At 44.9% G+C, this 8,739-nt stretch overlaps 1 long non-coding RNA gene across 1 annotated transcript; it reads right to left on the bottom strand.

Moving 5' to 3' along the window:
- Nucleotides 1-2,503: 2,503 nt before the first annotated feature.
- LOC118226090 lies at nucleotides 2,504-5,021 on the bottom strand. Its single transcript, XR_004764962.1, has 3 exons — nucleotides 4,665-5,021; nucleotides 4,333-4,397; nucleotides 2,504-2,613 (listed from the first exon to the last, which is right to left on the bottom strand). It is a non-coding gene; the product is annotated as an uncharacterized LOC118226090 (long non-coding RNA).
- Nucleotides 5,022-8,739: the final 3,718 nt, after the last annotated feature.

Below are 8,739 nucleotides of genomic sequence, written 5' to 3'. Positions count from 1 at the left end.
AACGGACACGAGGCCGTCCCGGGAACGCGTTCAATTTAAACTCCGAAACGTATGTTTTCTTCTTTTTTTCTGTTGTGTGTGTGTGTGTGTGTGTGTGTGTGTGTGTGTGTGTGTGTGCGCGTGTGTGTTGCTCAAAAGCGTTGGGTTCCCAACACACCATGGGTGTTAGAAACAGAAGTTGCTTCTAAACAGTCTGGATGATAGATACTGCTTATACTCCATTTCTAGTGTAACTGACACCTGTTTGGTGTTTAAAAAAAAAAAATTTTTTTAAAGGTAGGACACCTATTGTGTTGCAGTGACACTGTATGAGCAGTAAAAACTAGTCCTTTCTTTAATTTAAAAAAAAAAACTCTGTGTAACTGAATTTAGTTTAATCCATGCAGAGTACATACATAGCATATCTCTGTGTGCCAGTCTTTTGCTTCTCAATAGCCGCGTTTCCACCAAAATTACCCGGAACTTTCAGTCCCAGGAACTACTTTACCAAGAACTAAAAGGTTCCTTCAGCCAATGGTTGTCTGCGTTTCCACCGGGGTCTAAAGTACCGCGAAGATTAGGGAAATTAGTCCACTGACGTTGTCGTCGGTCCATCTGTCATATGATTTCTTCTGTAACCCCATACTACCACCGAAGTAGCCTACATTATTTTCTAATAACCGGGACAGCCCGGAGGGGTTTATTCCACTTATATACAACGGGTTACCAACAATGACTATATATGGTTACTTTTGTATTTATTGATTTTCATATATCGTCTCAAACACATTTATTAACAGCAGAAAACATGCACACGTTGTAAACAATTAGCTGTTTTATTACTTTCTCGTCGTCAATTCCATATAGGCTAATCGCAAAATGACAAGAATAGAACGAAAACTCGGACTTGCGTGAAAATGTAAATTAGTAGTGGTACAGCCACCGTTTGCTTTCCTTCGAAGTTACTGCTAGCCGAGCAGCGAAGTGTGCCCTCCAGATGCGAACCATGCACCATAAATGAGTCCATAGTCTTCCTGGTCTTTTCGTGGAATTGAAAAATGGCAGTAAAATTACGGCAGTCTGAAAAAGCTAAAGGGAAGATTACTAGAATTAACCTGTTATTTTACCCGGATAAAAAGTGCGGAAGGTGATTTCCAGTTTGCTTGTATTGTATCACCAATGTTAATTATGCAGAACTACCGCATACCTCACATAACTGTATCAAACGTTTCGAGTCAATTACAACGGGCTAACTAAGAAAATCCGGAAGAAAATATTCAGCAACCGAATTAATCCGTTTGAATGTTTTGGTAGCCTACGTAATATGCTGTCCCAGCACGAATGCTTAGCATTTTATAAAACGAATACTAATGCAAGAAAAGAACAGAAGAGCACACGTTATAATTCCAAGACGTTGATAGGCTATAACCAAAAGTAGGCTACTGCGCCGCATAACATACAAGTTTGATTTGAAGTTATTATGAAAATAAATTGGTTTTCCGCTGCATATTTTCAAACATGGCGGGTAATGGCGGAAAATAAATACAACACAAACGCTACGAGTACTCGACCAATCAGAAATGTTCAGCGCTGCAAGCTCCACCCAAAAGGTTCCTGTACTTTCGGAAAGTACTACCCCCCGAGCAGGAACGTTTTGGGGGGTAAAACAAAGCCCCCAGAACTAAATTTAGACCCTAGTTCCTGCGGTGGAAACGCACGGAGTTCCTCAAAAGGTTCCTAGTTCCGGGGTATAGTTCCTGCGGTGGAAACGCGGCTAATTTGAAAGGATTTCCCCTGATCTCTTGTGTTGTTTTTTTGGGTCAGATAGCGTGGAATTTGGCCTTGTCCTTGTCCTTGTCCTTGTCCCTAACCCTAACCCTAACCCTAATAATAATAAGAAGAAGAAGATTAATCATCATCATCATCATCATCATCATCATCATAGTAGTGGTAGTGACACTATCAGTATTATAGCCCCTGCGATAGATTGGCGGCCTGTCCAGGGTGTATTCCTGCCTCTCGCCCAATGCACGCTGGGATACGCTCCAGCACCCCCTGCGAACCCGACCAGGAATAAGTGGGTATAGATAATGGCCGGATGGATGGATGATCTCTTTCCCTCCCTCCCTCTCTCTCACTCACTCACTCTCTCCCTCCCTTGCTTGCTTTCTCTCTCTCCCTCCCCCTCCCTTGTTCTCTCTCTCTCCCTCTCCATCCCTCCCTTCCTCCCTCCCTCACTCACTCACTCACTCACTCCCTTCCTCTCTCACTCACTCACTCACTCACCGAACACCCTGAGCTGCACGGAGCGGGAGTTGGGGCCCAGCCCGGTGGTTGCCATGGGGTCGACCTTGACGGTGTAGTTCCCGGTGTCCCGCAGCTGGGTGGCGGCGATTCGCAGCTGGGTGGCGCTGATGGTGAGCCTGCCCTGGTACTGAGCCACCGGGTTAATCACCGGGCTGCCAGGCACCCACAGGCCCAGCGTGTCCCCTGCGGGGGACACCCAGGTCACGGTCAGCACCTGCGACACCGTCACCACGGTCATCACCGCCTCCACGCCGGACGCCACCAGCACTGGGGCCGTCTGGAACTGGATCGGGACCGGGTTCTGGGACCGGATGACTGGGGGCAGCACTGGGGAGGGGGGAGGGGGGGGGGGGGAGCGGGACGGGGAGATGGCTGGTTAATGCAGGTCACAAGGCTGATTACATTACATTACATTTATTTAGCAGGCGCTTTTATCCAAAGCGACGTACAAAAGTGCATATCAACGTCATTGGAACAACTACAAAACACAGGTTCGATAAGGTACAATGCTCATTTTGTACAGATTGGGGGGGGGGGGGGGTAGGGAGTGGTTAATACTGATCAGATTTTAGGCTGGGGGAGTGGTTAACATGGGTCACACGGTAGTTTGGGGGAGTGATTAATTCAGGTAACATGGCAGATTGGGGGAGTGGTTAATTCAGGTAACATGGCAGATTGGGGGAGTGGATAATACAGGTCACATGTTCGATTGGGGGAGCAGTTAAACAGAGTACAGACTTGAGTTTTGTTCCACAGCTGTATTAAAATTAAGTATGAATAGCCAGTCTGGGAGCAGCAAAGTCCTGGCCATTGAGCTCGACCAATGGCCGATTATGGGGCTGGCCTTTCCTGACAGAGCCACAATCATAAAACCCTGGAATATTAATAAGTGTAGTGTTGACTGTCTGTCTTCATGTACCGCCTCTAAGCACTTTCCCACAAAAGCCAGCTTTTTTTGCTAAATAAACGGTGGTCTTTAGAATGCCTGGTTAAAGAAAGGTTTAGCATATCTACGAAGAGACAGAGGAATACATGCCGATTGAACCAGTCACAGTGCGCCATTTTGGATTCCTCTGATGTTTTTACGGACCGATTGATCCAATGGCATTAGGGCAAGGGTTCGGAAAGCTTCCGGAACGCCCAGCCTGCTCAACAAGTTACGTACTCTGCCACATCACATTTTGTTGTACGTCGCTCTGGATAAGAGCGTCTGCCAAATGCCTGTAATGTAATGTAATGTAACATCAACTTCACTGATTCAAGTGCACGGAAAATATTAATCTAAGAACCAGCGTGAAAAAAAAAAAAAAATAGGGAAAAAAGCTGATGGAAAGCCGTTGGAAGTGACTTTGAGGACTGGTTGTGGCCCAGGGCGTTTGAAAACACATGTCTCACCTCTCACCGGCGCTGCTTCAGCATACTAAACCTTTATTTACCCCCCAAGTCTGAAAGCTGAGGTTTATTTAGCGAAACTTTGACTTGGTGAGAAAGATGCGGCATTTAAAAACAAACAGACCCAGCACAGCAATTTTCCCTCGGCGAGATAATAAAACTGGACCTTGAGCTTTGAACGGGTTACTGGTTTCATAGAGCCAAAAAGAAAAAGAAAACACTGACACTATGCAGTAATGTATTGTAAAAAAAATAAAGGAAATGCAATCATTTAAATTTTGCTTTCGGGTTTTTTTTTTTTGTTGTTTTTTTTTTTAAACAAGGTGTCTGTCGTGCCTGCTCTGACCCCGCCCCCCTCCGTATTTCACACACACAGGTTTACCCACCCATCAGCACAGAATCCAATGAATGTGGTCGTGCAACATATTTAAATTTTTTTGGTCTGTCCTGTTTTGCGCACTGTCATTCTCATCGCAGCTTTTTATTTTTTATTTTTTTCCTCTTTACTCTTTTAGGAAAACCCCCTGAGAACAACAAAACAACCGAAGCACTAATAATGACTGAACCCATGATCGGAAACCTCCTATCCGTTCTGAGCACTTTTCAGGAAGGCAGGAAGACGGGGGGGCAGGAGGGCAGGAAGAAGGGTCTTACCAGCGGACACAATCACGGCAACAACAGGAAGCAGGAGCGGATTCATTTCCTCTGTTCAGGGAAGCCTGCGCAGAAATAAAATAAAATAAAAAAACAGGGAATAAAAATCACAACCTGAAGTCACATAGGTTATGGGAAAATGAGGCCAGACAGACTGGAGATATGTAGTCCTGTTCAGCAGTGGTCATTGGAACACACGCACAGGAAAACAGAAACGTTTTTGCTGGAACATACACACTCACAAGCAACCACACATTGGGACTCGTGTGTCCACAGCAATCTATTCAAGTCTATACATTCAACACACGTATATATTTATATAATACACTTACCAGACAACTTCCTCTTTCTCCTCATTGTAGAGTTTTTGAGTAGTTTTTTTTTTCCCCCACTTGTTCGTTTCTGTATACTGAAGAAGGTTCTTTCTAGCCCTTTCTATGGGAAAGCGATTCTCCCCTCCACTTCCTTATTCTCTCCCATACACCTGTTCGTAGGTAATACCTGTCATCTTAAAAGGGCAACAACCCCTAGTCTGGTCGTTTGTGAGCCCCACCCATGAGCTTGATGCGCTCTTAAAAGGGAAACAAATTAGCTCCTTTGATTTTTGTTGCAGTCTGAACTGCTGTTGTATATTATTTTAAATAGCATTTTTTTAAGGCTATGGTGAGTGTGGCGCATAGTCTTTTTTGGATAAGAACTGTCTGAAAACCAGGGAGGTGGTCATTCTACTACTACTTGGAAGATATTTCTGGAAGTTTTATCAGTGATGTACAGAGTGATGAGCATGCCCGGCACTCATTTAATTAATTTATAATATTACTAATATTAATATTATTTACTTATTTTCTTGGTAACACTTACCGCTTCCATTACAAATTTCGACTATTTATTTGTTTGTTTGTTTGCTATGCGGCCAAAGTGGCAGGATTAACAGGAGTTCTATCTAACCGTGATTAATATGCTGACGGTGAACTTCTCTCGACAGAACCGGTTTGTCGGAAACGGCGACGCCCAGGAGCTGACGAGTGACGGAATGTGCGCTCAGCTCCAGAATGTTTGAAGATACCTTGCGGTCCTTCCTGCAGAAAAAAATCTGGCACGCCCGGCGTGTGGCGGCCGTGGCGAAGACACGCCCTCCCCGGAGGTGGGACGGGCGCTCGCCTGCCGAATCGACGGAGAACGCGGGACGCAGCGGTGACACATGGCCTAACGCCTCCCCCAGTGGAGTTTCCCCAAATTTTGTTTTCATTCGGTCCTTGAAAACAGGCAAATGTTTTACCTCTTAGTCCACTCCTAGGATATGCGAGGGGTGGGTGGGTGGGGGGGGGGGAGTTGGGGAGGCGGGCCAAATTGGTAGGGGGAACATTATTTCATCCTAGCCCAGAACTAAAACCCCAGTGACTCAACTAAGCTTTCTCGAAGGCGAAAATTTAGTTCATTAGTTAAAAATTGAGTGTGGCAGCACTGAGCTAGAACACAAACTTGGCGGCCACACGAACCCCTTTAAAGATAAAAAAAGGACACTCCTTGTAGTGGTTTCGTATTTTAAAACTGTAGCCACTTCTGACCTGGGATAGCCATTAAGTCTACACGCATCCTTCCCAATGAAGAGTTCCGTCCCGAAAGTAAAATGAAACGATCATTTTATTGCTTTCTTTTAGTTTAAACAAACACAACGAAAAAATACCCTTCGTCCCGTGCAGGTGCATACGTGGTACGGTCGTGCGGTAGAAAACTTTTTTGCTTCCCCGGTCTTACCCCCTCCCACATCCGTAACCATTATCATCCACGTAAGATATACAGGGAAGCATGACGTAACCAGGCCAGGTAAGGTCTTTTGACGGGTAATTATAAGGCATAAATGCATATCATATAATAAATCAAAAGAATCCCAAAATCTAATGCTTACAGTTTCATAGTTCAGTAATTATTAATAATTTTCATTTACAATAACAAAAAACAAAAATAAAAATTCATAAACGGCTCCTACACTCCCATCCTGCATTCTCCCTGTGCAAACAGTTTATCTCTCTGAATCTCACAGCCCCAGCCCGTTCTGTACACAGTCCACACCTCCCTGCTCTGTGGAAAAGCAAGGGAGCCAGTGCTCAAATAGAGGCCGAAGACTTGGTAAATGGACTGCATTTATATAGCGCTTTTATCCGAAGCGCTTTATAATTGATGCCTCTCATTCACCAGAGCAATTAGGGGTTAGGCGTCTTGCTCAGGGACACTTCGACACGCCCAGGGCGGGGGATCAAACCGGCAACCCTCCGACTGCCAGACAACCGCTCTTACCTCCTGAGCTACGTCGCCCCCTCAGTCGAAGAAAATGTGTACGGCCAAAGGCGCGACCGACCAAAAAAAAATTAAAATGGTGGAAACGCGTCACCAGTGGGACAGAGCCGTTACGTACAGCAACATCGCCCCGTCATAGAGGCCTGCAACCCGACCCGAGCTTGACGGGACGCCACAAAGCATCTGATTTTCGGGTCCGGTTTTTGGGTCGTTTTTCTTCCCCACCATGCATCTTCTGACCCATTGTCACTGACCCATTTCAAACGACGACTGAAGACTCACCTCTTCAGGCTGCACCTCTCCCCATCCCTCCCTACCCCCCTGTAAATGACTGTAAGCTTAGGGTTGTAACTGGGCAGCTGTTTCGTAGGTGACTTAGGTGCATTAACTGTCTTAACTACTGCTTGTATTTTTTCCATAGACTGCGTTGTTGCCGTTCTCGTTGTGTTAGTGTTAATCAGTTTAACCTTCAGGGTCCAAGTTGAACTATGCGGTTGTTCCCTGCACTTGGACCGGTACTTCTCTCTAGGGGTTTCGTCATACTTGTTCCTGGTTATGGTTATACACTTTGTTGTACGTCACTCTGGATAAGAGCGTCTGCCAAATGCCTGTAATGTAATGTAATGTAATCAATAGCTGCCCCAAGCATACTGCTTCTTTTTTAATCCCGGGCTAGTCATAAACAATAAGAGAAATCCAAAGCAAGTTCGTCTTTTGCGTAAGTTCCTATTTTGTAGTGCTTCATTTCTTATGTTAGCAAAGGGATTTATGACATAAATTATACATGTATATCATGAGTGTATCATCTGAAAAGACTATGAACTGCAATCTGATTACCTAAGACCTTCTACCACAAAGACGTCTACTCCAAATCAAATATTATCAAAATAAAATCTAAATGGTATGGATGGGACCCATTAATATTTGGTGCAAGCACACGTGAATGCATGACTTATGCCATGCTCTACTAACACCTCTGGACATAGTATCCCTATGGTGTGGGGGAATACCATTGAGACACTAAGTCCAAGAGAGGTAGCAGAGCATGATATATGTGATGCTTTTCACCTGTACAAGCAATATGTACTAATAAACTGTACAAATTATCTTTTCCGTACCAGAGTAATAACAAGCCACATTTTCTTTCATGGCGTTTATTCAATTTAAGTTTAAGCTTAGTTGATGAATACTGAAAAACAAACTGGGGAAAAAGGGAAGACATTATTTACATGTAATTTTGGTAAAACATTTTTTTTATTTTTACAGCTTTATGTCTTGAGTTTGTTAGCTGTCTTTTCACCTGTAATGTTTATCAAACAGGTATTCTACCTGATTGGCCCACACTGGTGAGGGAGATTCTGCAGAGCCTGGGGCATTTGGTCAACAGTACCACCTACAGTCCTGCCCTAACTGACGCAGAGCCTGGGGCATTTGGCCAACAATGTAATTTGTGCCCTAACTGCGATGGCCAAGCAGTTTGAGAGGATTCAGCACAATCCTGCTGGACTGCTGACTGGCATACCGTTCCTTTGGTAAAGGAGTAACACAGATTGGGGCGACATAGCTCAGGAGGTAAGAGCGGTTGTCTGGCAGTCGGAGGGTTGCCGGTTTGATCCCCCGTCGTGCCGAAGTGTCAAAGTGTCCCCTGAGCAAGACACCTAACCCCTCATTGCTCCCAACGAGCTGATTGGTACCTTGCATGGCAGCCTTCCACCGTTGGCCTGTGAGTGTGTGTGAATGAGAGGCATCAATTGTAAAGCACTTAAAAGCGCTATATAAACGCAGTCCATTCCATTTAAGAGCCAGGACCTTCTTGCTGTGAGGCGAAAGTGCTACCCACTGCACCACCGTGCTGCCCACCGCTTGTCCATTTAATAGTCAAGCTAGCTTAGTTGGCTATCGACAGCCGGAGACCTCATTTAGGTATGGCAATGCTCACCATACTTTGGATTGACACATGTTTAGTTTAGACATATTCCTGTTGTGTATTTGTTTGTTTGTTTGCGTGTGAGAGAGAGAGAGAGGGAGAGTGTGTGTGCATGCGTGTGTTTGTCTGTGTTTCTTTCATGCGTGTGTCTTTGTTATACAACAACTTCAATGCACAATACT

Source organism: Anguilla anguilla, chromosome 1 (assembly GCF_013347855.1).
Source record: "Anguilla anguilla isolate fAngAng1 chromosome 1, fAngAng1.pri, whole genome shotgun sequence".
Classification (NCBI taxonomy): Eukaryota; Metazoa; Chordata; class Actinopteri; order Anguilliformes; family Anguillidae; genus Anguilla; species Anguilla anguilla.
This window is presented reverse-complemented; position numbering and strand designations above follow the sequence as displayed.